Below are 22799 nucleotides of genomic sequence, written 5' to 3' on the forward strand. Positions count from 1 at the left end.
GCCTGCACCTAGAGGGTGTTCAGGAAGTGGTAGTTGGTTGGATAAATGCACAGTGGCAAGCCTGACCCTGGAATCAGGTAGAACCTAGTAGACCTCCCACTGACCTTGGTAAGTTAATTTCTTAAACTCTTTAAGGCCTGGGTTCCTCATCTTTGAAAGTGGATGAAATTGCTTCCTTAAGACGTGAAAAGATCACTGGTTGCCAGAGATTCAGGGGGGAGGGAGGGAGAGATGAAAAGGGGGAGCACAGGGGAGTTTTAGGGAAGTGAAACTATTCTGGATGAGACTGTAATGGTGGATGCATGTCATTTTACATTATTGTCAAAACTCGTAGCGTGTATAACCCAAAGAGTGAGCTCTAGTGAAATCTATGAATGTCAGTTAAGAATAATGTATTAATATTGGTTCATCAATTGTAACAAATGTACCACACTAACGGTCCATTTGTACCAAGACAGGGGGAATGAGGGTAGGGGATGGGGGGAGACAAATGGAAACTCTGGACCCTGTGCTCAATTTTTTTGTGAGCTTAAAACTGCTAAAAAGCAGGTCAAGCCTATTAGTTTAAAAAAGTGCTTCCTTAGAGGACAGCTGTGAATTTCAAATGCTTAGCACAGAATATATAAATTACACTGCAAATAAGATCTCCCTTCCTGTAAGAACAATCTTTGCAGCTTTTAGGTAATGTACAGTTACTTGGTTTTTGTGGCCAACCCCACAGTGTCAAAATTCTCTAAAGCCACATGTCTAACCAATTTGAGGAGACTATTAAGGTATCTTCCCTGGAAAACAAAAAAGATTTTTAGGTGTATTTCAAAATTAGCTGTGGAAAATTTGACATCTATGGAAGCTCCCAACAGAAATATTTATTTTGTGTTTGTTGTGCAGTAGCTCCCAGAGCTTCACGTGCAAAGAAACCTCTTAGAATCTGAAAGACAGCCTGGCTCTGCGTGTCAGTGCCAGGCAGACCACACGGGCCTTCAACTTGGCCGTGGAAGGCCAGCCAGCTCACGACAGGAGACAGGCCAGTGCAGTCCTGGGACTGTTTTGTGGCTGTTTCTGAAGCCTGGGCTCCTCTGAGAAGGTCTGTAATGGCCCTGCATGCCTTCCTTGGAAGTGGGCCAGGAGCATGTGTTTCCTTAGATTCTCTGTCCATGCTACCCTATGACAGCACTTTCTTGTCCCATTTTTCCACAAATCCACAGACCTCCCTCTGGGAGTATTTTTACTTTTTTATTAAATTTTTTTTTTTCAAAGCTATAGGGAAGATAGATAGCCCATAGGAAAGAAAAACCAGAAACTAAACAAAGAGACAATAAAGGGACTAAATTAAACCTCGAGAGTCTGTTCGAGTTCCCCTGTGGTCCATGAGCTTTGATTTCTAATCTTCCTCAATCTGGTTTTAGGTTAATATCATAGACTCTTGAAGCTGGAGAATCATCTTGTCCAACTCCCTCTATTTCCAGAGCAAAGGTGTCAAAGCCCACAGGGTTGACACAGATTGTACGAGGCCGCTCAGAGCTGCAATACAGAGCACGCTTCCTGCCTTTTGTATTTTGCACTACCCGTTTCACAGTTAATCTTTCTCAAGAGAGTCTTTTCCTCTAATACACCACTCCCTGCCACCCCTTCCCTCCAATAGACCTTAGAGAGGAACAAGAAAAGATTATTTGCCAACAGACTATTAACCCCAGATGTATTCCTTTAGATTTATCCTTTCTACTTTCTTCTGATTCATGGTAACAATTGCGTTTTGTTATAGTAAAGGGGCCTCTCTTTGGTCTATTTTAAGTGCAGTTTCTGCTGGGGACGTTGAAGAATTGTGTGAATAAATTGAAGGTGGGAAGTGAGGAGTGGACTGGCAATATTATTGGCCCTTTACTTTAGTGATGAGAAGCAGTCTGAGAGACCTTGAACTTCAAGGTCATATGTATTGATTGTTTAGTGAGAGCCAAGGAGTCAGCCTGAGGACCCCTCAACTCAGCAAGAACTGAGATTAAGAGGCGAAAGGTAGGTGCGGAGGGGGGGCCTTTTAAGATGTTTGCGGAACAAAGTTACTACAATAAGGGTTGGACCATTAAGAGTGTCCACTGGACAGATTGGAGGTTGAGGCTGGGTCACTCATCTGGTTTCCTCTGGTCTCTGACACATCCCAAGTTGGATCTGGCTCCCTCAGAACCACGCATTTTACTTTCACTTATCTCAGTGACCTCCTCCTATGGGATTAGCCTTAACTCACAAACGTTCCATTGGACTGTGGAATCTGTTCTTCTCTTAGGATAGCTGATACTGGCTCTGCATGCCCTTGGTATCTATGTCTCCTTGGCCTCCATGGGAGCCCAGAGTGCAGGGAGTATGAGGGGAGAAGGGTTTGTTGGGGGCCATGCCAAGAAAGACAGAGGTTGCTAAGTGACAAAATCTCCCAAAGATCTCCAGTTCTCTGACCTCTGAAGTGTGTGCACTTAGTAAATACTCAGGTGCCCTGTGTAGTCTCCTTCGGAGGAGGTGGGATGTCTGGATGGGGGGGAGACAAGGACAGGACAGGGATTGAGCAGGCTCCTGGGTGGCCTTAAGCAGGTCTGTACATTTTGTGGGCAATGATCTTCTCATCTGTGATGAGGGAGATGAGGAAATGCCCTCCTAGTTTCCTCATAGTTTAGTAATTCAGGTTGCTGTGTTCAGATCTGATTACCAGGTCCCTCTTTTGTGCTTGTATAAATATCCCCCCCATCTGTTAAGTTCCTACGGATGGGCTCAACCCCAGCACTACCAGCCCTTCCATCTACTTCAGTTTTATAAAGTAGCCAGGTCGAAGGCTGTTTGCTGGTTGTTTCTCCTGTAAAGATGTGACACTCTTCAGAGCCCTGACCCACACAGCTGGCATGTGGCTCCTTAGAAAGTTCAGACTTATCTTCCTCAGACCCCTTTTTAAACCCTTCCAAAGACCCTTCACTGTTTATAATCTAACATCCATACTTCTTTACATGACATACATGGTCATCCCTGATAAGATGTCAGACTACTTCTCCTGCGTCATCTACTCCATTCCAGCCTTGAAACTGATGCCTTATGTTGAACGTCCTCACTTTCTCACAGGTACTTTGAGGTTTCTCACCATTTGTCTTTGCTTATGCTGTGCTTCTATCTGAAATGCCCTGTCCTTCTCTGATCTCCTATTTCTTTCTCCAGGATAATGCCCATTCATCCTTATTTATTTATCAAACAGTGAATGTCTGTCTCATTCAAGCCAGACATTCACTGTTTGATAAATAAGTGAATGAATGGAACAAGCATCAGATGTGACATGGCATTACTGTGATGTTTCCTATAAACTGTTTTGACTCTATGAATTCTGAGTGAGAAGGAGACCCTGAGTGAGGGTCCCATCCTAAAGTAACCCTGGTGGCACCTAGATACAGTCTTGACTTCACGAGGTGGTGACCTCTTGTCTGCTGCTTGTCTGGTAAACATCACTGAGATATTCAGCCAGATTTAGTTTCATCTTTCATTTAACAGGGATGACAAGACCTACAATAAAGGGTAGTTGTCAGGATCAAATTAGATCCTGGATGTGAAAATGCTATGCAAGTGTTAATTGAAATCACTCTTTTGTAGGGTCAGCAAACTAAGGAAGTTTTGTACGGTCAGCAAACTAAGACGGGAATCCCTGTCTTTCCTGGTATGGACCCCAACAAACCCTTCTCCCCTCATACTCCCTGTACTCCCTGCACTGTAATTATGTGGGTAGTTAATGAATATTATATACGTAGTTAATAAATGAATGAATGAAGAAAACAGGCCAGAACACTCTAGAAAGATTTGGAACAGTGTACGTCTCCACTCACACTACCACTGCATTGACTCCCGCTATTAGCCAACATTTATCAGGTGCTCTTCACGGGCCAGGGAGTGTGCTGGGCACGCAACTGCATCATTAGTATCTAAAGGAACCAATTTTGTAGGTAGAATTACTCCTACTTTACAGATTCAGGAGCCAAGACAGATTATTCAACAGAGACAGGTTACCTTGCCCTCCGCAGTCCTTCACCCTCCTGTCACTTTGTCATGTGACTTTGCACTTCCTCCCACTAAAGGTATAGGAGTGTTTTGAAGCCTCTTGGTTTTGGATTTGGCCGTGCAAATGGCTTTGGCCAGTAGAATATGGCAGAGGTAATGGTGGGCCGGTGCCAGGCGTAGGCCTTGGGAGCCTCATGTGTTTTTGCTTGCCCTCTGGTACTTTTACCGTTACCATGGAAACATGCCCAGGCACTGGGAAATAGCTCTTCCGATTCAAGAGTAGAACAGGAGAGTCACACAGCAGAGCCACCTCAGGAAAGCTTTCCCAGCCAACCTGCAGGTGTGTGAGCAACTGCAACGGGGCTCAGAGAAGCCACCTGGCTTGAGCCCAGTTTAGAGCAGCCAACGCTCGGCTGACCCACAGACCTTCAGGCAGAATCAGTGCTACTGTTGCAGGCCACTGAGATCTTCTGGTCATTTCTCATGCAGCAAAAGCGAATGAATGCATTGTCCTAAGATGCAGAGTTCGGACTTGACTAAGCCAGGATTTGAACCCAGAGTTGTCTGAAACCAAAGCTTCATCATTATGCCATGCTTGAAGCCCTGTGAGGGAGACCTGACCTGAGCTGTTCCTAGGAAAGAGTCAATAACCATCACTGTTATTTATGGGACCCCAGTGATGTTATCGTATGGAATCTTTGTAGCAAGCCAACGCAGTAGGTGTTGTCCCCATGTTATAGACAAGGCTTGGGGAGGTTATGTAATTTTCCCAATGTGCACATAATATAAAGCGGCAGAGCCAGGATTTGTATGCAATTTTCTGTCTCCAAAGTCAATGCACCCTCTGCTTCTCACTGCATTTGGGTAGGTTCCTTGGTGTGTGTACGTGTGCCTCTGTGTGTGTGTGTGTGTGTGTGTGTGTGTGTGTGTGAATGTATATTGCGAGGAACTCTGGCAGGGGGATTTCTCCGTGCTCTGCTTTGTGTCTTTTCCTTGTCTGACCGGTTTGGCCACAAGGTAAGGATCTAGTTACCAAGACAGAGTGTATACTCCATGGCCAAGAATATGGATGTGGTCTGAAATTTCTACCAAGGGAGAAAGGAGTGTTCCTTTTGTTTTGTTTTTACTACATTCATGCTTTCATCAATGGCTATCATTGTTCAAGTTTTCAAATGTCATCTCATTTTTCCTCTGACATTTTCTCCCTTTCCCAAACAAATTGGTAAGTGGGGAAAAAGCACATTGCGTCTTTGAAAACCCTTTTTCAAGAAGCGTCACCAGCACTGCCCTCCCAGCCGGCCTCTCCTGTTAAAACTATTGTCAAAATATGGCACTCCGCCATCGGTGAGAATAGAACTTGTCATTTACTCCAAGGGCTATTGTGGAAATTTGTCTCGTAGCCGGATCCCAAATCAGCAAGATTTATTTTCCTCTCTTTACTACACAGTCACAGCTCTTACTTCTTTGAGTTGTTTAGATTGTGAAAACCAGCTTTTAGAGATTAAGATAATGTAGGCGCATGGCAAAGAGAAGTGAAAGAAGGTGGAAGAGTTCCATGGGAACCGGTCTCCAGTGGGATCTGAATAATCTAAAGGCATCTGTGGCCCAAGTGGAAACAGCATGTGTGAAAATCACTGTCCACAACGGGGGTCAGGAGAACAAGAGACTCTGGGGCATTGTGGCGTATAGTAGAAAGCACACAGACTTTGGAGCTAAATTGGAATAGAATTACAGCGCTGCCATTTAGTGACATGTGGACTTAATTCAAGTTAATTGATTTCTTGGCACCTCAGTTTCTTCATTTACAATAAGAAGTGTTAGTTGGGAATCTTTTAGCTTCAAGGGATAGATGGCAATATGAACTGGCTTAGGAAAAATGGAATCTATCAGCTCATAATACTGATGAATCTAGCTTTCATTCTGGCTGCTTGCTGGTTTGGCTGGCTTGGGCTGTGGCTGCCTTCAGGGGTTCCGATTTCATCATCACAGTTCTTTTTATCTCCATTGTTCAGCTTTGCCTACCTATGCTTGACGTCATTCTCAGATAGGTTTTTCCTCTGTGGTGGCAGGATGGCCCCTGGATTTTCATCCTTCAGAGCTCATGAAAATCAGTGAAACAGCAAGTACTTTTCTCTGTGTGCCCAAGATCTATCTAAATATGGGAGTAATTGTGCCAGAGGTCTTTTGTGTTTCCTTCTAGAGACACCTTTAAGAAGGAAGAACCCTTCTCCGCCCTGCTGTCTGTCTTGGGAGGTGGTTCTGCATGAACCATATCAAGATCTTCCTTGCCTTCCAATTTCTAAATGGGTTTGGCCCATGTGGAGCCCTGGCAGGATGTCTTTTTTTTTAAATTAATTTCTAAAATTTATTTTTATTGAAATATAGTTGCTTTATAATGTTATGTTAGTTTCTGCTGTACAGCAAAGTGAATCAGTTATACGTATACATATAACCCCTCTTTTTTAGATTTCCTTCCCGTTTAGGTCACCACAGAGCATTGAGCAGAGTTCCCTGTGCTATACAGTAGGTTCTCATTAGTTATCTGTTTTATACATAGTAGTGTATATATGACAATCCCAATCTCCCAGTTCATCCCACCCCTCCCTTCCCCGCTTGGTATCCATACATTTGTTTTCTACATATGTGTCTCTGTTTCTGCTTTGCAAATAAGTTCATCTGTACCATTTTTCTAGATTCCACATATAAGCGATATTATGCAATATTTGTTTTTCTCTTTCTGACTTACTTCACTCTGTATGACAGTCTCTAGGTCTATCCATGTCTCTGCAAATTGAACTATTTCGTTCCTTTTTATGGCTGAGTAATATTCCATTGTATATATGTACCACATCTTCTTTATCCATTCCTCTGTTGATGGACATTTAGGTTGCTTCCATGTCCTGGCTATTGTAAATAATGCTGCAATGAACATTGGTGTACATGTATCTTCTTGAATTATGGTTTTCTCTGGGTATGTTCCTGGGAGTGGGATTGCTGGGTCATATGGTAGTTCTAGTTTTAGTTTTTTAAGGAACCTCCATATTGTTCTCCATAGTGGCTGTATCAATTTACATTCCTGCCAACAGTGCGAGAGGGTTCCCTTTTCTCCACACCCTCTCCAGCATTTATTGTTTGTAGATTTTTTGTTGATAATCATTCTGACCAGTGTGAGGTGATACCTCATTGTAGTTTTTATTTATATTTCTCTAATAATTAGTGATGTTGATCATCTTTTCATGTGTTTGTTGGCCATCTGTATGTCTTCTTTGGAGAAATGTCTATTTAGGTCTTCTCATTTTTTAATTAGGTTGTTTGTTTTTTTGATATTGAGCTGCATGAGCTCTTTGTATATTTTAGAGATTAATCCCTTGTCAGTTGCTTTGTTTGCAAATATTTTCTCCCATTATGAGGGTTGTCTTTTCATCTTATTTATGGTTTCCTTTGCTGTGCAAAAGCTTTTAAGTTTTATTAGGTCCCATTTGTTTATTTTTGTTTTTATTTTCCTTGCTCTAGGAGGTGGGTCAAAAAGGATCTTGCTGTGGTTTATGTCAAAGGGTGTTCTGCCTATGTTTTCCTCTAACAGTTTTGTAGTGTCAGGGCTTACATTTAGGTCTTTAATCCATTTGGAGTTTATTTTTGTGTATGGTGTTAGGGAGTGTTCTAATTTCATTCTTTTACATGTGCCTCCTTTGTCATAGATTAGGTGACCCTAGGTGCATGGGTTTATCTCTGGGCTGGCAGGATATTGAAGGGAAGAAAGTGACTTTAGGGTATTTATTCCCCCTGCTCTCTCCCTGAGATGTTTCCATCTGGATTGGCTATGTCCCTCAATTGCCTCAATTGCAGGTTACACCTACTGCCTAGTAACTCTCTCTACGTGGCCCCTCTGCCACCAGATTTCACCCCTGTGCCCCTTCAGGACCAGGAGTGTTACCAGCCCTCACAGTTACTAGCTTTGGGGTACTGTTCCTTCTCAAGTAGTTCCTCCACAAGCTTCATTTTGAAAACAGTCCTATTAAACTGTCCTCCAGTTACTTAGTGTGCTCTCTGTTTTCTGTTGCAACTCTGATTGATGCAGTAAGCAATCAAAGTGTGTAGACACCACTGTTGTGGGTGAGACATCTGTGTCCAGATGTTTCTTTCCTGAGCACTTTCCCCAGTTTCATGGTTTCTCCGTCTCCCTCTCCTCCTCACTTATTTTCACAGCTTGCCTTTGTGTAAGGAGGTTAATGCTTTGGGCTGCTTTGCCCATCCGGAGGCAGCAGCTGTAGTAACTACCATCTTTTACATTTGTACCTTTGTTTTGAGATTAAGGAAGCACCCTCGCATATAACCCTGGAAGGACTCCTTGGCATAGGTGTTATAATCCATATGTTAGATACACGAAAGATACAGTTCAGATAGGTTAAGTGGATCACTCAGGTCACAGCTAGTAGTAGTTGAGCTGGACTCCAATCCTGGCTCTGTCTAACATGCAGTGAATAGGGGGATGTAATTATTCCATGGATTTGTGTGTCTTGATTGGGAGGGGGTACTTGAGATAGATAAAAAAAGCAAACCTCATGATCCTCTTCTCCTACATGAGAACACGGCCACACTTGGTGACAGAGTGTTGAGTGTGGAGAATTCTGGGTAAGGCTAAATGGCTTTTCCTATGAAAAGTGCACATTTTAGAAACCATGAGATGGGAAGGAGGCTGAAGGCTGTCTATGGGGGAGAACAGAGCTGGAGCTGGGGAAGGAGAGAGACATAGAGCTACACAGAGAAAGACAGAGGGGTGAACAGAGACAGAGAGAGACAAAGGGACAGAAATCGAGATAAACAGAGTTAGAGAGACAGAGCCACAGAGATAGACAGAACGAGACACAGAGAGACTCAGAGACAGAGGGAGAGAGATAACATGGTGGCAGGGTGTCATAGGGGAGATTCTGAGAAAAGAGAAATGCTTCACAGGGTTTTCTTCGAAGTGAATTACTGTGCTTTAAACTCTCTCTCCCCAACACGATCTTTAGTAAAACAACCATTTCTCACCCATGCCTCATGGAATGGGTTTTCTTTTAGGGACAAAGCAGAGTGCTGAGTTTGCTCAATGGTTGCTATGGGTGAAAGAAGATGTCACTATCGGGGGGACAGCTACTTCTGGGCTATACTTGCAAATACAAACAGGAATTATTGTCATTGTCCCTGGAGTCTGAGGTTTGCTTCCAACAGCAGAGCATCCCTGTGTGATGGGAACGTGAAGAGCTTGTCATTCATGAATGAACAGCCTGGGTCAGAGCAGCCATCTGCTGTGAGAGTAAAGCCTTCCCTGGAGGCTCAACCAGGAAGGTGCTCACAGCCCCTCTTGTGCCCATAGCCACGACGAGGCCATCTGCACTGAGGAGGGTGCTGTCTTGTGGCCCCTGGTGCCCTTGCAAAGCTCTTTCCTACAGCACACTTGAAGCACCCAACACAGCCTTCCTTAAATTGATGAGGAATGATTATATTCTCTGAGGTACATGTGAAAGCAGTTAGAGAACCCAGGGATTTTTTAAAAAGCTTTGCAACCTTTTTTCAGTGGGGGTATTACATTAAGTGGTAATCAAGGAAACAAATGAATATCAGCGATATCAGAACTGATGAATTGGAAATGGGGGGATTCTGAGCTGCTTGTCTTGTAACCAGGGAGGGTAGGAGTCCCTTAGGAGTCTCTCAATAGAAACTCCTGGAATTCCAAAGCACAGCTCTTAAAATGTACTACCTGCATTCTTAGTTTATGCCTCGTGAGGAGATTCATGGTGTAAATTAACATAATCACGATTTTGCTACTTTTTTCAGCTGAAAACATTTTAAAATTTGTTGAACTAGTGTGTCTCTGCTTTTACTTATTTGAGCACTGTTTTAGTTCAGACTGCTGTCACAGAATACTGTAGACTGGGTGGCTTATAAATGACAAATTTATTTCTCACAGTTCTGTAGGCTGGGAAGTCCAAGATCAAGGTGCCAGCAGATGAAGTGTCTGGTGAGAGTCCTCTTCCTGGTTCATGGTCTATTTGCTGTGCCCTCAGCTGGTAGAAGACGTGCTTCCTTTATAAAGGCACTAATCCCATTCATGAGGGCTCCACCCTCATGACCTAATCACTCCAAGACCCCACCTCCAAATACCATCACTTTAAGGAATTAGCTTTCAACATATGAATTTTGGGTGGGGTAGGGGCAACATATATTGTCCATAGCAATTACAGAACAAATTTTCTATTCTCCCAATGTGTTTTTTAATATATCAAAAACAGTTTTCTGAGATAGACCAGTTTGGGAAATACTGGCCCAGATGATAATAGAACTGCACTGTCCAATATGGTAGCCACCAGCCACACATGGCTGTTGATGATCTGAAATATGGTGAGTCTGAACTGAGATGTGCAGTAAGCATAAAACGCATACTGGATTTTGAAGACTTGGTATGAAAAATCATTTTTATATTGATTACGTGTTGGAATAACATTTTTGATACGTTGGATTAAATAAAATGTATTATTAACATTATTTGTGCCTGTCCCTTTCTACTTTTAAGAATGTGGCTGCTGGAAAACTGCAATCACATATGCGGCTTGTGTTTGTGTTTTCTCATTGCGTTTCTATTGGAGGGCACCCACATAGAGTGTCCCTTGGACACCCTTTACCTACCCATGGCAGAGTCACATTCTCTGCTCCCTGCTGCCTCACAGATCTCATTCCTAGCACTCTTCCCCTTGCTTACTCTGCTGCAGCTAAGGTGTTCCTTGGATACACTGAGAATGCGCTTCCAAGGGCCTTTGTGTTGATCATTCCTTCTGTAATGTTCTTCTCTGCCTTACCTCCATCGCTGACTTCCTCCCTTCATTCATGCATCTGCTCATGTGTTAACTTCTTAGAAAGGCCCCTTATTGTTTTATGATGTAGTTTTATTTTTTCTCTTTTTTAATGTCATCATAAAAGTGTTTTTCCATAATCATTTGGGACATTTGCAATAAACTTATTTTTTTTAACGTATTTATTGGAGTATAATTGCTCTACGATGGTGTGTTAGTTTCTGCTTTATAACAAAGTGAATCAGTCATACATATAAATATATCCCCATATCTCCTCCCTCCTGCATCTCTCTCTCACCCTCCCTATCCCATCCCTCTAGGTGGTCACAAAGCACTGAGCTGGTCTCCCTGTGCTATGTGGCTGCTTCCCACTAGCTATCTATTTTACATTTAATAGTGTATATATGTCCATGCCACTCTCTCACTTTGTCCCAGCTTACCCTTCTCCCTCCCTGTGTCCTCAAGTCCATTCTCTACATCTGCATCTTTATTCCTGTCGTGTCCCTAGGTTCTTCAGAACCACTTTTTTTTTTTTTTTTTTTAGATTCCATATATATGTGTTAGCTTATAGTATTTGTTTTTCTCTTTCTGACTTACTTCGCTCTGTATGACAGACTCTAGGTCCATCCACCTCACTACAAATAACTCAATTTTGCTTCTTTTTATGGCTGAGTAATATTCCATTGTATATATGTGCCACATCTTCTTTATTCATTCATCTGTTGATGGACCCTTAGGTTGCTTCCATGTACTGGCTATTGTAAATAGTACTGCAATGAACATTGAGGTACATGATTCTTTTTGAACTATGGTTTTCATGGGGTATATGCCCAGTAGTGGGATTGCTGGGTCGTATGGTAGTTCTATTTTTAGTTTTCTAAGGAACCTCCATACTGTTCTCCATAGTGGCTGTATCAGTTTACATTCCCACCAACAGTGAAGGAGGGCTCCCTTTTCTCCACACCCTATCCAGCATTTATTATTTGTAGACATTTTGATGATGCCCATTCTGACCGGTGTGAGGTGATACCTCATTGTAGTTTTGATTTGCATTTCTCTAGTGATTAGTGATGTTGAGCATTCTTTCATGTGTTTGTTGGTGATCTGTATATCTTCTTTGGAGGAATATCTATTTAGGTCTCCTGCCCATTTTTGGATTGGGTTGGCTTTTTTTTTGATATTGAGCTGCATGAGCTGCTTGTAAATTTTGGAGATTAATCCTTTGTCTGTTGCTTCGTTTGCAAATATTTTCTCCCATTCTGAGGGTTGTCTTTTTGTCTTGTTTCCTTTGGTGTGCAAAAGCTTTTAAGTTTCATTAGGTGCCATTTGTTTATTTTTGTTTGTATTTCCATTTCTCTAGGAGGTGGGTCAAAAAGGATCTTGCTGTGATTTATGCCATAGAGTGTTCTGCCTACGTCTTCCTCTAAGAGTTTTATAGTGTCTGGCCTTACATTTAGGTCTTTAATCGACTTGAAGTTTATTTTTGTGTATGATGTTAGGGTGTGCTCTAATTTCATTCCTTTACATGTAGCTGTCCAGTTTTCCCAGCACCACTTATTGAAGAGGCTGTTTTTTCTCCATTGTATATTCTTGCCTCCTTTATCAAAAATGAGGTGACCATATGTGCGTGAGTTTATCTCTGGGCTTTCTATCCTGTTCCATTGATCTATATTTCTGTTTTTGTGCCAGTGCCATACTGTCTTGATTCCTGTAGCTTTGTAGTATAGTCTGAAGTCTGGGAGCCTGATTCCTCCAGCTCCATTTTTCTTTCTCAAGGTTGCTTTGGCTATTCGGGGTCTTTTGTGTTTCCATACAAATTGTGAATTTTTTTTTTCTAGTTCTGTGAAAAATGCCATTGGTAGTTTGATAGGGATTGCATTGAATCTGTAGATTACTTTGGGTAGTATAGTCATTTTCACAATGTTGATTCTTCCAATCCAGGAACATGTTATATCTGTCCATCTGTTTGTATCATCTTTAATTTCTTTCATCAGTGCCTTATAGTTTTCTGCATATAGGTCTTTTGTTTCCTTAAGTAGGTTTATTCCTAGGTATTTTATTCTTTTTGTTGCAATCGTAAACGGGAGTGTTTCCTTAATTTCTCTTTCAGATTTTTCATCATTAATATATAGGAATGCCAGAGATTTCTGTGCTTTAATTTTGTATCCTGCTATTTTACCAAATTCATTGATTAGCTCTAGTAGTTTTCTGGTGGCATCTTTAGGATTCTCTATGTATAGTATCATGCCATCTGAAAACAGTGACAGCTTCCTTCTCCTTTTCTGATTTGGATTCCTTTTATTTCTTTTTCTTCTTTGGTTGCTGTGGCTAAAACTTCCAAAACTATGTTGAGTAATAGTGGTGATAGTGGGCAACCTTGTCTTGTTCCTGATCTTAGTGGAAATGGTTTCAGATTTTCAGCATTGGGAACGATGTTGGCTGTGGGTTTGTAATATATGGCCTTTATTATGTTTAGGTAAGTTTCCTCTATGCCTAGTTTCTGGAAGGTTTTTATCATAAATGGGTGTTGAATTTTGTCGAAAGCTTTTTCTGCATCTATTGAGATGATCATGTGGTTTTTATCCTTCAATTTGTTAATATGGTGTATCACATTGACTGATTTCTGTATATTGAAGAATCCTTGCATTCCTGGATAAACCCCACCTGATCATGGTGTATGATCCTTTTAATGTGCTGTTGGATTCTGTTTGTTAGTATTTTTTGAGGTTTTTTGCATTCATGTTCATCAGTGATATTGGCCTGTAGATTTCTTTCTTTGTGACATCTTTGTCTGGTTTTTGTATATGATGTAGTTTTATTATTATTATTCTGGTATAGTGAAGCAACAGATCAGGAGACATTTGCCACTGAAAAGATAGCTTGTTACTCACAGTTCTGAAGAGGGAGGGGCTACCAGGCCATTCAGGAACACGCTGGAAAGCACCAGGGTTAATGAGAAGGCAGAGCGAGCAACAGGAGCATGTGAGCAAGAGCCTTCAATGTGGTTTGTTTGGAAGGAATGGGAGAGGCATGGTAAGCAGCTTTAGGATTGGTTAGTTAGAATAACATCAGTGGGCTATAGGAACTGTTGTGACTTGTCTAGTACTTGGCCCTGGGGTGATTAGGGCAGGTGAACATTGGCCCTGAGCACTAGAGCCCCAACTGGGGAGGTGAGGGCGTGTGTGGGCTCAGGATTGGTTGGTTTGCAGCTGAAAGGCGTGATCCCAGGCCAGTCCTTTATTATCTCCAGGAATCGGTCAGCCCTGGTGTGGCAGTCTCTCCAAAGTCAGCAAGGCCCCAAGTTATCAAAGCAGCATTAGAAATACAGAAGATAAAAACACATGAGTAATACACCTATCACTCTTCATTTTCTTTCTTAGTATTAATTTCTACCTCAAAGATTATATATTTGTTTGTTTGTTGTCCTCCTCCACTAGAGTGTAAACTCCTTGAGAAAGGATGTAGTGCTTGTGTGTGTTTGTACTGCTTTGTCCCCATCAAAGGAGGAATGAGTGAATGGATGATCCAGTTGAGGAACTTCTTCCTGCTGGACCCGGATGCTGCTTCAGTGTCCTCTTCAATGTGCACTTCAGGCAGCCATGACCAATCAGATTTGGCATTCTGGATGAGACCTCTCCACCATGCTGCTGCAGAGAAATCCTGCTCTCTTTTGCTTCTTCAGGGCATTTGTCTTCTGAAAGGGAATCTTGACCACATCCACTGTAGTAGATTTTCTCTAAAGATGACTGCCAATAGGTCTTCCTTTCTCTCTGTGTACATGTTGCTCCTTCCACTTAGAAATGGAATCTATTTCCCTTCTCCTTGAATCTGGGCTGGCTGGTGGATTTGCTTTAACCAGTGCAATGTGGCAGAAGTGACATTGCCAGCTTTGAGACTAGCCCTTAAGAGACCGGGGAGCTTCAGCCTTCATTTACTCAGAATCAGCTACCATGCTGTAAGGAAGTCTAAGCTATCTTCTTGGAGAGAGAAGACATGTGGAGAACCCCTGGAGGATAAAACACCATGCAGTAATGGTGACCACATGGAAAGGAACTGAAGCAACCCAGCCAACAGCCAGTACCCAGTCCCAGACCCTTGAGAGAGGCCTCTGGGAACTTCCAAACCATCCCAGCCAGCAGCTGGAGGCACCCATATGAGTGATGCCAGCAGGACATTGTGTGGAGCAGAAGAGCCACAAGGCAAAGTACAGATCATGAGATATAATAAATTGTGGTTGTTCTACCCCACTAGTATTTTTTATTGATGTATAGTTAACTTACAATGTTGTGTTAGTTTCTGGTGTAAGCAAAGTGATTCAGTTATATATATCTCCCTTTTCAGATTCTTTTCCACTATAGGTTATTACAAGATACTGAATATATTCCCTGTGCTAAACAGTAGGTCCTTATTTTTTATCTACTTTATGTATAGTAGTGTGTATCCATTAATCCCAAGCTCCTAATTTTTCCCTCCCTCCCTTTCCTCTTTGGTAACCATAAGTTTGTTTTCTATGTCTGTGAGTCTGTTTTTGTTTTGTAAGTAAGTTCATTTTTTTTGGATTCCATATATGTTTTATCATATGGTATTTGTCTTTGTCTTTCTGACTTACTTCACTTAGTATGATAATCTCTAGGTCCATCCTTCTTGCTGCAAATGGTATATTTCATTTTTTTTTATGGCTGAGTAATGTTCCATCGTATCTCTCTCTCTCTCTCTCTCTCTCTGAGAGAGAGAGAGAGAGATACGCTGGAACATCTTCTTTATCCATGCATTCATCAGTGGACACTTAGGTTGTTTCCATGTCTTTGCTATTGTAAATAGTGCTTCTATGAACAGTGGGGTGCATGTATCTTTTCAAATAAGAGCTTTTGTCTTTTCTGGATATATGCTCAGGAGTGGGATTGCTGGATCATATGATAACTTTATTTTTAGTTTTTTAAGGAACCTCCATGCTGTTCTCCATACCCCACTAAATTTTGAAGTGGATTGTCATATAGCAAAAAATAACTGATAAACTCATCTTATCCCACTTCCCCATCCTCTGCTGATGATTTCCTTGCCCAACCTGGTACAGGCAGCTGGCCTGCATTGCCATGATGCTATCATGATAATATCATCATCTTCCTCTCTATGACACCACTTGGTCGGCTGCTTGCCCACCTCAACCTGTGGAGTTTGTGAGAGTTTGTGTCCATAGGGCCTCATGTCTGGCCTTCTACACAGTTCTGAGAAAGGTGCTTGCAGGCGGAGACTGTATGATGGGGCTTTGAATTAGGCCAAACTGAGATCCCATCACTGTGCTTCTGCTTCCCAGCTTCAAGGGGCCACAGAATTATTTACATCTCTGGGCCTCAGTTTCCTCTTCTGTAAATGAGAACCAGTCACACAGTCACACTTATTCCCTGGGATCTTGTAAGGATTAGCAGTGATGTGTGTGTGTGTGTGTGTGTGTGTGTGTGTGCGTGTGTGTGTGAAGTGTCTGGCACAGAGATTAAAAACAATCAGCCAAAACAAAACTGACCCTCAACATTTCCCTACGTAAGGCTCTGTCTCACTTTTAGAAGAGCTTGGCATTTCCAGTTAACCACAAGGAGGATGGAAGTGAGACCTCCATTCAGACCTGGGGGGATTTCAAACATTCACCCCCACCTCCTGGAAGTCCTTTCAGAGGCTTGTTGTAGCAACAACCAAACAACCAGCAGCCCACTCACAGGAAGTCCTGCTCTCTGGGCCCTGAAGCAGGGCTCCTTCCAGCACAATAGGGGCCTGTCTGCTGATTGCCATAACAACGACACATGGCTTTGAAAAGCACATCTCATTGCCTTGTGGAGACTCCTTTCCAAGGCTCTCTCAGGGCAGACTGTTTTATAATAAGACAATGAAATCCAAATTTACTAGGTACTTTATTTGGGGGGTAGGGAGGGAAATGAAAGTTCTTCAATTAATTGTTCATCCTCGGCCACTTTCTTGCCTCTAAACATTGCCTTTCCCTTCATAAAACCAGTACTACGAGGAAGTGGCCGAGTGGATGCTGACAAGCTAAAAGTGAGTGCTGGCTGGAGTTCATGGCTAAGAAATAGGAGCTGTCAAGTTGGCTTTCCTGTGGGGAGGCTGATCCAACCCAGGAGCCAAGGATGGGCTGGTGTAGACAGGCCTGACTTCAGGAAACAGACACGGGGATTAGAAGGTACTCAGAGTCTGTGGGTTCAGGGATGAGATCAGATGCTATCTTTTCAGCTCTCCTAGGGGGTGGGAAGATATCCAGTGGATCGGCACTGGAATGGCACACCAGGCAGTGTCTGTTCTAACTGGGCAGGATGTCGCTCTGATTGGTCAGTTGGTCGTGTTCTGAATACAACCTTTACTAAGGGAACCTCTGAGTAGACATTAAGACTGAATCAAATTCCTTCTACTTGGCTTTAGGGCGGCAATCTGGATATACTGTTCAGTTGTACCCATCTACTAGTTTCCTTGAAACTTTCCTTGGAGGGAAGTAGCAGAAGCGGTTAGAGGAATGAGAGTTTTTCCTGGGAACAATCATAAGAGTATTTTCATTTGGTAGATCTGTGATTTCCAAGTTCGAATAGGAAAAATAATTTATTGAGGATGACAGAGACTATTGTTCTCCTAATACCTAGTTTATCCTTTTTTTCCCAACAAAGAACTTCTAAATTTTATCTTGGCCCTTGACTACTTCAGAATAAAGACTCCCTTGCTGCTGGGTGGGATCAGCAAGAAATACATGACACACTCAGACTGGATAATTGACCAGAACTTAATAAAGTGACTATGTAAAGAGGGTGTGTGCAGGAGTTTTAGAAACCCAGAGGAGCATATGCAGAGAGCTGTTTTCATCCCTAGGTCTGAGGGGCAAGGGGAAGAAGAGGTTAACAAACTTGCAGAGAGTCACTGGGTGGAGATGGATGAGTGAGAGGAGCTGTGACCCTTGGGAGAGGCAGTAGCTCTTGGTGGGGAGAGGAAAAGGTGGGAGGGATCTATCCCTGGCAGGAGGAGTGTTTATCCCTGACATTGTTTAGAACTGTCTGTGCATGGTGGTAATAAAAAGTTGACTTTTAGTTGGTCTTATTAGACACTCCCACTCCCACACTAGATAGAGAGATAGAGCCAGCCCCTAGCAACCTGGCTGGGAGCAAGCTGGGGGAATAGATACCCCGAACTTACCCCCCTCCACCTTCTCGTCTCCTGAGTGTACCTCCCACTGGCTGCACTCAGCAGAAGCCAGAGGGCAAGGGAGCCCACTGATGGCATCTGTTCAGGTAAAAACCCTTCAAAGCACAAAACAGTGTGGAAAAGTCAATATGGTGGAGGAACTAACAGAAAAGATCCATCATTGACTTGAAGCTTTGAGTGGATTTGCAACTTTATGAAATGCCCTTATAGGCAGGAGGTGTGCCTTCTCCATTCTTTTCCTTTTTCCTGCTGGTTTATATTCAGATGTGATAGCTGGAACTGGAGCACAAATCTTAGAGCTCCAGGTGGCTTGATAGCTGAACAATGAGACGGAAGGCGCTCGGAAGGGCCTGATGATCATGGAGGGTCCGCATAAGCCTTCGTTCATGTGAGAAGGAAATACATTTATGTTTTGTTTAATCCACTGTCTTTTGTCTTACCATTTGCTGCCAAGCCTAATCCTGCCTATTTGGATGAGTTCTTTCTATGTGAAGGAAGGTATTTTTTTGTTCACCAAATAGTTATTTAAACACTTCTATATGCTGAGTCTCGATAAAAATAGCATGAAGCCATTGCTGACCCCTGATTTTGGTCTCTGATGTTAATATTTGCAGAACATAATGGTCTCATCTGTATTTTCCCAAAAGGAAAGATAAAGGATTTGAAGCCACTAACCTTTGAATCAGAAAGCCAGAGTCTTGCCTGGGAGGGACTTTAATACATTACTCTTTGACAACCTTATTTGCCTTTTAAATTTTTAAAGATATTAGGATCCAAGGAAGGGGTAGCTGTCCTAGGATCATTTAAATGATAGTATAGTTTATAAAAATACATTTCATAAATTTATGTAAAACATAAACCCATAAAAGGTTCTGATATATACTACATGGTAAATTTCTTTAATATGTTGCATATGTCACATAGAGGCAGGTGCATCTGTAATCAATGGATTAAGTTCTTCTTCCTGAGCTGATGCCAGCATGGTGATTTTCCCATTTCCAGAATAACTTTGTGTTTGGCTCAGTGGTATGGTTTGATAGAGTGTGGTAGAGAGGCAGGGGAACCATGGGGAGAATAATCAAAGTGTAAGCCGTGGTTAATCACACAGTGCATGAAGGATTTAGGGGAATTATTTCCTTCTCATCTGAGCATCTTTAAAGCTCCACTTCTTAGATAAGGAAAATGAGGCAAACACATAATCTGAGTTTAATAATGTTGCCTAGAACCAGGAACACCAACTGCCCATCTGTGTATTTCCCACTAGACCAATCAGACTTCTGCACATTCTAGAGAAAGGCAGATGTGTATGTACCATATGAGTATAGCCTAAAAAACACACACACACACAACAAATTATTAACAGAGAAATTATAGGTCTTTGAGGTGACTTTTCAAACTACAGCTTTCATTGCTTGCCCCAATTGTACTTTTTGGTGTCACTATCAGATAGAATAAAGACCTGAAATTGGTTAATTATTTCTGTACCTCTTATATTTAAGAAACATAAGAAATGTACTACTAGAAAAACCACTATCGGAAAACACAGAGCCAATTTTCTCAAGATGAGATCTGTGTGATATTAGAGTTATCTTATAGTTTTGTGCTTGGAGTCATTGTGCTTGGTTATAAGGATGGGACAGCCCAGAATAAAAGCAGGCCAACTAAACAGATTTGGGAGGTATTTGGAAAATATCCCTTAAGACATTTTGTGTCTATAATAGATTTACATCTTGAAGGAAGAGTAGGCAATCTATCTGATTAAGCTTTATTCTCATCCATGGTATTGATGATCAAACTAAGAAGAAACAGAGGGAAAACCTAATTATAGACCTTTGGGGTTTGCTGACCAAGACTGGAAAACACCCAAACCTCCCCCAGTTCTTTAATTTAAATTTCATATTCTCCTTATGTTACAAAGTTTAATGTAAAGCTTTCCAAAGTAAGGGAGGAGCCCAAATGAGGTTTAGATGAAGTTCATATATGTTTTAACCCTCTACTGATGTAACTGTCAGATCCCCACTGATGAGATCTGAGGTTTGTCCCACATTTAAAAGGGGAGCTAGAGATGAATGCTGTCCATATTCTCACCCCCTAGAAAAATGGGGAGTAGTGGCTGGTTTGTGATGGCTTTTCCCCCATTTTTGAACTGGTTGAATATAGGTTGGTTTCAGCTGAATCTAAGCCTTGCTTTCGTTTTTGAAAGCTTCAACAGAATTCTAAAGCACATGGAGAGTTTTTGAAACAGTGGAATTCTATAAGAAATTAGTTGATAGATTGGTTCACCATTCATTCTCTCATTAATTCATTAATTCACGGCACCAGGATGCAGTGGTTAAAAGTATAAATTTTGTTTATCATCATCCATCCAAATTTCATGCCCAAACTTTGCTAAATATGGGTCCTTTAGATTTAACATAACTCGCCGTCTTTGTTACCTTAGCGGTAAAATGGAGATAATTATAATTATATCTACTTTACAGTTTGTTCAGTAGATGGAGTAAGTTACAAGCATAAAATAAGTGCTTTATAAGCAATAACTTAAAAAGTTCACCCGTCTACACACTCAGCCATCCTTCTATCCAACCATCTACACAACCATCCATGCACCCACGTATCCATCCATCCATCCATCCATCCATCCATCCATCCTCATATCTATCAATTCTTTCCTGAAAACTTCCTATGAGCCTGGCCCTGATCTAGGTACCAGGGGCACAAGATACCTGATGTCCAGGTCTTACAGTCTAGGTTTGTAGATAAGCAGTCACAACACATCATGGTAAGTGCTGTGACAAACATGAAGTAGAGAGAAAGTTATTCTAATTCATTTGGGGAGTATAGTGGGGACCTCATTCCTCCCCCTGGAGAAACAATCTATTAGCTATGCTCAGAGGAGTATATAGAATTAGGGATAGAGATTTATTTTGGCTTAATACGTGGGAGGTCTTTCTGGCAGAGATGCTGGAACATAGAATAAGAAGTCATAGGACACACTGATTCCTGTCATAAGAAGAGGCATCACGCAGAAGCTGGGAGATCAATTTGCAGAGATATTTAGGAGGGGCCTCAAGCACTGAATAAGTGATTGTGTGAATGACTTTTAATATCCTTTAGAACTCTTAGGATCTGTGATTCTTAAGGGAGCTGGAAGTGCTGAGATGACCTCTGAGGTTGCTAAATCAGCATGAGACATGGCCAGTCTGGGCTATTTAGCTGTCCTAGTAATGAATAATGACCAGGATGGTGATACGTTCATGCATTGATATAATTACTTTTAATTTATTTTTATTTTCCAAAATAAAAATTATTGTGGGCACTCAATATATGCTTAGAGATTTCTCACTGAGGCCAGTATGGGTTGGGTACATTAGCATGTGGTCTTTGGTTGGGCAATGAAAAATAATGCATTTCCCTTTTTATTTTTTTCCAGTCTCTTTTTCCCAAATATAAGCTGTTATCAAATTTAGAGAAACACATTATGGCCACGTATAGCAATCAGCTAATGTCAAGCTCTTGGAAACCTCCACTCCCATTGTTTCCTTTGCTTAATTCCTATGCTGTGTTTTTGCCTATTGTCAGATTTTGTAGTGTGTTCACTTTTACAAGTTTCTTCAAAAATTTCATAAGTACAGTATACTTTTAAAATATATAAATTAAAAGATGGGTATTCCCTGACAGTTTGTTTATATTATTATTTATTTTTTATCCCAGATCATTTCATTAAGGTGTCACTTACTAGGAGAACAAATAATAGCAAAAATATAAAATAGAAATTGAAAAGTAACCCGACCACCACCACAGTGTCAAGGGCACGGCAATACCACAAATATGTTTACTTCAGGGGATATTATAATTGAAACAATTGAACTTCAAATCTAATTCTGAGCTTTCTGCAGCTAAGGTTAAAAAAGAGAAACAAGATTATTTTCATGACATTTATTGTCTTCTCCGAGTGACCTCTCCCTTCTTTAAATGCCAGTTCTTACTGGCAAAACCATGCTAATGTCAATAAGCACATAATCTCAGCTTGTTTCCTGTTTATTAGCTACATACCCTCAACCAGATTGAAAGTTTTTCAAGGATAAGGACCTGCCTTACACTTTTGAATCACTCAGGGTGAGTGATTAGCAAATCCAAGTTGAAAGATTAGTACCAAAAGGACCAAATTCATCAATTGTGCAGAAGTCGAGAATCAGAGCCTGGACTGAAACTGTAATTTAAATAGGAGATGAGTGAGGTTGGGGAGGATGGTGGGGGAGGGGAGAACAGTATGCTGGACCTGAAACCCAGGTGTGTGACCCCGAAAAACTGTATTTGTAACCGTTTCCTGAGCTGTGTCGTGTCTGTGTCATGTCAGTCAAGCAGGATGGAGAAGGTTCCAGAGCTTGGTTGTAGACTATGGCATTGTTTCCTTAATTGCAGTGCCCATCTTTGCTTTAGGACTTGATGCCAAAAGAGTGAAATAAATCAAGCCATCATCCGTGGTCACTGTCTGCGAGGGTTATCTGACCACCTCAGTGTTTACTCCTTAGTTTCTAAAGTTGAGCCTTTCGATAAGGCACAGACTTTTCCTTTGGTTCTTTCTTTTCTCTAAGCTTTCTTCTTGAAAGTGCCCATGTGGGTTCAATCAGCTTTTCTCCCTTGCACCTTAGATTTAATAGGCTTCTGGCATTTGCGTGTGCCTGAAACATTGAAGTTCTTTTTTTCTTGTACATTAAAAACCATGTATATAAAATATAAAATGAAATAAAGACAGAATTA

Source organism: Pseudorca crassidens, chromosome 17 (assembly GCF_039906515.1).
Source record: "Pseudorca crassidens isolate mPseCra1 chromosome 17, mPseCra1.hap1, whole genome shotgun sequence".
NCBI classification, from domain to species: Eukaryota; Metazoa; Chordata; class Mammalia; order Artiodactyla; family Delphinidae; genus Pseudorca; species Pseudorca crassidens.